At 38.8% G+C, this 7,873-nt stretch overlaps 1 non-coding gene across 1 annotated transcript; it reads left to right on the top strand.

Moving 5' to 3' along the window:
* Positions 1 to 865: 865 nt before the first annotated feature.
* Positions 866 to 937, top strand: TRNAW-CCA (transfer RNA tryptophan (anticodon CCA)). The gene has a single exon. It is a non-coding gene; the product is annotated as a tRNA-Trp (tRNA).
* The last annotated feature ends 6,936 nt before the right edge of the window (positions 938 to 7,873 follow it).

The following is a 7,873-nucleotide window of genomic DNA, read 5'->3' as shown; positions in this document are numbered from 1 at the left end:
TGTCCAAACCAACGTAAACGATTCTCTCTCATCTTATTTTCAATGGGTGCAACGCCTACCTTCTTACGTATCTCCTCGTTCCGAAACACATGTCCTCAGTTGATTCAAGAGTTGATTCTTATAAATCTAATTCACATTAGTATGGTTAGATTCAAGAGAAAAGAAAAAAAAATCATGAAAATAGTGGTTCACACATTAGTTCTCATATTCTAGTGATTATATATATATATATATGTCTTAGAAGGCAGTAACTGCTAACTGCTTTCCTAACTAACAGCTAGCAAACAGGACTTTTAAGTACTTTTTCATATTTTTCTTAAATCTAATTGTACAAATATATTTGACATGGTCAATTTAGTAGAGAACAACACTTGGATAATGTTTATTTTGATAAATAAATATGATCTTTTAAGCCTTTAATATTTATGAAAATCTTAAATGGACAATTTTTAAACCATATAAAAACCTACCTGCCTATCTAAAACAGATAACCTAAAAGCCGATTCCTATAAAATCAAGCATACCGAACATTGTCCTCGTGTTAGACTGAACTAGAAAAATGCACAGATATCAATGACACATTGAAGATATTACGATTTTATTGAGATATTTTAGAAGCAAATTTGTTCCTGAATTGGTCTTGATAAATTGGAAATTTCGCTTATTAAATGTCATGATTTTTTTTCCCTTTGTATCATTACTTCCAAGTTTTTTTTTATATATTTTCCTTTTTTTTGCAATTTTTCTACGTTTTCCAAACATGCAATTTCTTGCAAGTACTTTTTCCTGGTCGCTGATCGGCCCTGTCCAGCTAAGCATGTGTATAAACTTTATATATAATAACTTCCGTACAAGTATCACCATTGGATCCGTGGCGCAATGGTAGCGCGTCTGACTCCAGATCAGAAGGTTGCGTGTTCGATTCACGTCGGGTTCAAATCCTACGTTTTTTACTTTTGTGAAAAATCCTTTTTTTTTTTACCAAAATTTCTGCCATCTTCTTTTCCTTCATATATTCCGTGGCAACAAAAATTGTTCACAAAACAAGTCCTAATATCGGATCTAAATCCAATCCATTGACATCCCTAATTGTGACATAAGAGTTCAAGTAAAAGTCAAGTCTTTCGGGAGGAGACTTGTCCAAGCGAAGCATGACTGAGCCACCTTGCCTGTTCACACAACAAGGTCCCAATTCTAATATCGGATCTAAATCCAATCCATTGACATCCCTAATTGTAACATAAAAGTCCAAATAAAAAGTCTCTGGGAAGGAGACTTGTCCAAGCGAAGCATGACTTTGTCACCTTGCCTGTCTAATCTCAAGGCAAACTAGGACTCATCGTCCCAGGACACATCAGGCTGTCTTTTTTTTCTTCTATATTTTGCCTGGGGAAACCATGTCCGTGACTGGAGACAGCATCTCCATCCTAGTGACATAAAACTCTGAGGACTAGGACCTCGCACCCAGGACCAAGGCCAAAGCTGAGCAAGGGTAGCACCCACAGGAGTTGAACCTTGACTGCTCATCTAACCGAGGCCCTGTCCAACTATGCTAACCCCTTTGGGGTCACATCAGGTTAAACTTTGATAGCATTTTGTTTTTCCTATTTTGATGATGAGAAACCTTCCTCGGGTGGAGCCCTACGACCACCCTCCCTTACGTGGCCCACCTCTAAAAGTTATGAACACACTCGTGCGCCAGCAGAGTTTGATCTGGTGCATTCATCTCAACGCCCTTGTAACCACCCTACTGGCCACAAAAGACGATAGCATTTTCATTGAGATATTCTTTTTTCATACACATCTAGGGATGGCAGTGGACCCGGGAAAGCGGGGCCCTGCCCCGCCTCACCCCGTTTGGACCGGGGATGAAGGGTATGAAACGGGGATGGAGGCGAGGGTGGAGGATAAAATCCATCCCTGCCGCGGAGGCGGGGCGGGGGTGGACGTGCACTTTTCCCTGCCCCGCCCCGTCCCCGCCACGATCCCCCGCCTAATCCCCGCCCCGACCACTTTTCCCCGCAATATCCCCGCCCCGCCTCATCCCCGTTTGGACTGGGGATGAAGGGTATGAAACGGGGAGGAGGCGGGGCGGGGGTGGAGGATAAAATTTTGAGGCGGGGCGGGGGTGGAAACCTTGTCCCCCGCCCCGCCCCGCCCCACTGCCATCCCTATAACGGCCTCGTATGTAACTTGGATCAGGTTAAACTTTGAGCTTGATTGAGCTTTGCACAAGCAGCTTGAACCTGGCCCGTCTCTGGGTCGTGTACTGACCTGGTGTCCCCACCTATATTCAAGGGATGTCAAAAGGGTCGGACCTGCATTGAACCCAGGTGGGTCCAGTTCTGGTCCAACCCTTAGATGTCGGTGCTGGATCCTGATCCGGATCCAACCAGACTTAAGAAATGTGGAACCAGAGCTAGATCTGAATCTGGATATGGATAACACAAATCAGACCATTGAAAATATTAATTTTCATATATAGTGTTTAGTTGTAAATATAACATCTTAATCAGAACTTGGGTCTGGGGTGGATGTTGCAGAGTGGATCATCCTGACCATAGCAATAGCAGGGCAACACCCTTTCAAGGGGAAATGATGGAAGTAGCGTTCCTTTTGGGATAAATTCCCCTCGGTAGTTTTTCAAAAATAGGACATGTTGATATATATATTATTTTTATTAAAAAAAAAGTTTTTTTTTATCAAAATATTCTTAAAAGTGACATTATGTTTAAAATAATTTTAAAAATCCATGGTTGTCTGAATGAACGTACAACTTGTTCCTAAAAAAGGGACTTACGAAGGAAGTGGACTCTCTCAAGGAGCTTCCCACCGAGTTTTATGCTGTCAGGACAGTGACCATAAGTTCTAACTCTGGTGGTGGTTTCTGTGTTTAAATATATAAAAAAAATAAGTAAATCCTAACACTTACTCCAATTTTTCATGTCTTTTGCGAAAAACTAAATCAACAAAAACTTAGTTTTTTTCAAATTATAACCCGAAAAAACAGCACCCGGCATGTCCTGATTACACTGGCTCAGCACGCCATACCTATGGTCGTCACACCGGTGGCGAAAAACTCTGAGCCTAAGACTCCAAACCCCCGGAGCCTATACTGGGCGTTGACGAAAAATTGGTGGTGGGAATTAGTGGGCTAACCATGTATTGTTAACGTCCAGGATCCGATCAAAGTGGAGGACAGATCAGGTGATTTGACAAAACACAAATTTTTTGTGTTTTGAAATCCACCTCCATCACTTCATCACCACCATTAATTGTTCAAACAGTGGGGCTCATCAGAAATGCTGATGTCATCATTTAAGAGTGAATGGTGGAGATTGAGGTGATGAACAGTGGTGATTTCAAAGTACAAAAATTTGTGCACGAGTAAGCTTGTTTAGGTAAATGAGCTGAGCTGGCAAGATCGCCTTGTATAAGCTATATATATATATATATATATATATATATATATATATGTTATCAAGCTTTTAAAAATATTTAAAAATATATATATTTTTTAAAACGAGTCACCTCGTGTTCATCTCGTAAAGGTCAGCTCGTAACGAGCTTAGGCTCGACTCGTGACAAGCTCACAAGCCGAGTTTGAGCTTGAGAGTTCCCTTAATGAGCTGATCCCGAACAAACCAAGCTCAGCTCGTTTACCAGCCCTAGCTTTGACCATGTGGCAAAGGAAGCTTCTAGTGGGTTTCGAACCCATGACATCTTGATAACTTGTGCCAGATCAGTGGAGACCTTGTGGGCACTTTCTAAGAATACTTGAGCATATAGATATTTTTCTTTGAATCGTGAATTACTAACAGTGGTAATACTAACCCCCTCCCAATCCCAGACAAAACAATGGTTGGCCTCCGGTTGGTAACACCTTTCATGTTATTTCTATTGGATTTTAAATCCACCGAAAAAGACTATAGATCGTTAACTTATTCGTGCTAAATCATTTAAAAGAACAGAATCTAAATCTTGATGCAGAAGCGTACCTGAATCCATTGGTGATTCAGTAAATCTTCACAGGTATGATCTTCTAGAACCTTTATAAGTGGTTTTTCCTTCTTCTCTAAACCTAATTAGAGAGGAACAGTTTTCTCTTGATGATAATGGAGAGCCTGAGAGAATAGCCACTATATATGTTTTTGAGACCATAACCTAATTGTAACCATCTAGGGTCGATTTTAAATTTATCTCATCATAAAATTAAAAATTGACAGATAAGGGTACATGAGGTCTCTACATATAATAAGATCATACCATATGAGATATCATATGTCCCAACTATATGTGATCACTTTATATGGGTCTTAACCTTAAAGAGCTTATAATGTGTGATTCAGCATATGTAGGCTCACACATTTTTTTCTAACAATCTCTCACTTGAGCTATATATGTCACCTCATAATCAAGTATTATAACCTTATGAGCTAATAAAAAAATATTGTCTTATCAAACAATATCTCTAACAATCTGGTTCATTGGTCATATCAACATAGAACCAAAGTGGTCTTCATTACAAACATCGTAATTTGACCTATCAATGATCACATATATTGACATAACCAAAAAACATAGATCAAGTATGGATCTGAAGCATGAAAATTACACGTAATGTGATCCAAACATGCCTATTTCCAACTGGTCCTCCTTTATTCTTTAGTGAGATCACAAAAAATGAGTACAGAATGAAACTAAAACCTAAACTTTATACTAAAACAGTACAATGAAACTTTATTATATCATAGAACATTCAAATACAAACTCTCTTTAAACCAGCATATCATTAAATGATAAAACACTCATTTGAACAGTATGCTCATGAAAAACCTTGGGTGGCAAACCTTTGAAAAGCGGAGCTGCAATCATGAAGTCTGTGCCAATATGTTCTATCGATATCTGACCATTCTACATTCTTTTTTTAACAACAAGGAACTTGATGTTAATATGCTTTGACTTCGATAAGCTCTTATTGTTGTTGGAATATAGCATTGTCGAATTATTGTCACAAAATAACTTTAGCGGTCTTTCAACATTATCCAAAATCCGCAGTCCAGTGACAAAATTATGTAACTATATTTCATGATTAGATGCCTCATAACAGACTACAAACTCTGTTGTCATAGTGGAAGAAGCAATGAATGTTTGTTTGGCACTCCTCCAAGAAATAACATAACCTGACGTGGATGTGCGACTGTCTTGGTATCTAGCAAAGTCAAAATCAGAATACCCAATGATTTCTAACCGATCTGATTTCGTGTATGTGAGCATGTAGCATTTTGTTCTCTGCAAGGACTACATAACCCGTTTGGCTGTTTTACAATGATCCATACCTGGGTTAGTGAGATATCTGCATAACATCCCAATAAAGTATGCTATATCCGGATGTGTACACACTTGAGCATACATAAGACTCCCCACAACAGATGCATAGAAAATCAGTTTCATATACTTAACTTCAAACTGGTGTTTTGGGCACTGAGCGAGACTAAACTTGTCTTCTTTAGTAACACCTGGTTTACAATCCTTCATGTCATCTCTATCCAAAATTCTTTCGATATAGCTTTTTTGCAATAATCCAAGAATACCCCGAGAACGATCTCGATGTATCTGGATTCCTAATACAAAAAGCGGCATCACCAAGATCTTTCATTTTAAATTTCTTTATCAGAAATCTCTTGTTTTCGTGCAGTATGCCTATATCATTACCGGCAAGTAATATGTCATTAACATATAAAACCAGAAAAATAAATTTGCCCTCACTGAACTTATGGTATATACCAGTGTTGTGAGAGGCGTATACCTCAATACCTGAAGCGAACGCCTGAGAGGCGAAGCGCACGCTCAAAGTATTGAAGCGTTGCAGTGAAGCGTTTCAGGCTTGAAACACACGCTTCACTCATGTGAAGCGCACGCCTCAAGTCGAAACGCGCTTCGCTTCTAAGGCGTGCGCATCAATGCAATTTGTGAAGGGGAAAAGAGTATAACCTTCAACTTGTAGGGGTTGGGTGGCCTCGGCTTAGCCTCCTCGCCGTCGTTTTCGTTAGAGTGACTATCATCGTCGTTACGATTCTTTGTGAGGGAAGGCGTGGTCGCCTCCGCCGCCATGGAATTGATCGCTGACCTCCACTTTTCATCGCCGTCCTCCTCGCCACTGTTGTTGTCGTCTCTCATGGCGCCTCTCTCTCTCTCTCTCTCTCTCTCTCTCTCTCTCTCTCTCTCTCTCTCTCTCTCTCTCTCTCTCTCAGCTTTTTTGGCTTTTTTTGTTGGTTTCTTTTTTTTTGTTTTTTCTTCAATGTCAATGCTTGATGGGTGATGCCTTGCTTGTTTCCATTGTTTTTTCTTGGGTGAATGCATGAGTTGGACATGTTTTTTTTGTTTAGAAAATGATGGTGTATGTGGTATTTGTGTGCTTGTGGACAAGGTTGCATGACATTGGCAATGCTGGATGTTTTTTTTTCTCTTTTGATGGTTATGGGTTTCCTTTATTCTTTGCTTTTTCTTTTCTGTTCTTTTTTGGCCGTGGTCTTCTTTTGTTATGTTGGTTCCACGATATGGGTGTTTATGTTGGATTACAATGTGTTTTGTTGACCATTATATGTTGTTTTTGAAGAGAAAAATCTTTGTTTTTAAAGGGTTATATAGTTTTAGCTCCTGCATGAATGCTCCATCGCATGAATGGTGCAGTTAATCAGACACTTCCTCATGCATGATGTTACTATTTATTGGTTGTTGTCTGGAGGTCAACCTTTTACCTTTCTTCTTTTTCGCGTACAAGTGTTCATTCTTTGTTCTTATTAGATCATATACAGATCATATTAGAGTTGGTACCTGATTTCTTATGTTTTGGGTATTTATTGTACCTTCCTTTTTCTGTTAAAATGGTTCATGAATGTCCTTTTTTTGTCATGCTTTCTGTGGGAATCGATTTTATGTTGAGATATATCAGAGTGATTCAGCTGCATTCACAATTTGGAGGATTATCTTGACAAAATTTGCTTCTCCATTGACATGGTGTCTTATAATACATTGTGGTTGCTGCACCACTACAATTAATAGCATTGTATTTGGAAAAAAATAAGCCTTTTTAGTATAATATCTTTCAGTAAAATAAAGGCTTCAAGCAACTTATTGCAAGATGCCTTGAAATGAATAGTGTGATTCAAACAAGCAACCAACTTGTCCAATTCGACTCAAGAAAATGAACAAGAAATCTGGATTTGTTCTTTTGCTTAGTTATGCCATCTGAAACGCAGAGCACTCAACAGAATGAACATGCTGCAAATTCCTACCTGTCCTACCGAATTAATTCATCCGTTTGGTTTGCCCGAGTGATCTAGTGTCTGTTTAAGACTTTCAGCTTCAAGTGAAGTCAATGTGATAGTTCCATTCGTGTTTAGTTTTAATATTGGATATTTCCCCCTTTTAAGCATTCTCTGAATCGGATATGCAGAACTAGTGGTCATGAGGCCCAATAGAGCTTGTCTATGTGAAAGGGAAATCAATGGCTTCACATAGTTAAATTCTGGAGTTTGTGGATCCTTGAAGTACCTTTTCTATTACGCAGACTTATCTTCTATCTGGTTTATTGAACAAATTATTTTATACTGCACAATTTCATTAATTTTTGAATGTCTCATTAGCTACCAAATCTTTATTTCATGTCTTCCAGTTTTTAATTGATGTTGTTCTGGAAGATGGTACTAAAAATTCTACAGAATGTCAGAGAAAAAAATATTTTTTGTTTTAGTCTATATCTTGAGTTCTTGATTATCGTTGGATTGCAAATGTGGGGATTCTTTAAACTAATGTTGGGCTTATGCATGTAGATTTTGTTCTTGATCCTTCAAAATGTAGCAAGCTGACC

Source organism: Nuphar pumila, chromosome 4 (assembly GCF_984573655.1).
Source record: "Nuphar pumila chromosome 4, dmNupPumi1.hap1.1, whole genome shotgun sequence".
NCBI classification, from domain to species: domain Eukaryota; kingdom Viridiplantae; phylum Streptophyta; class Magnoliopsida; order Nymphaeales; family Nymphaeaceae; genus Nuphar; species Nuphar pumila.
This window is presented reverse-complemented; position numbering and strand designations above follow the sequence as displayed.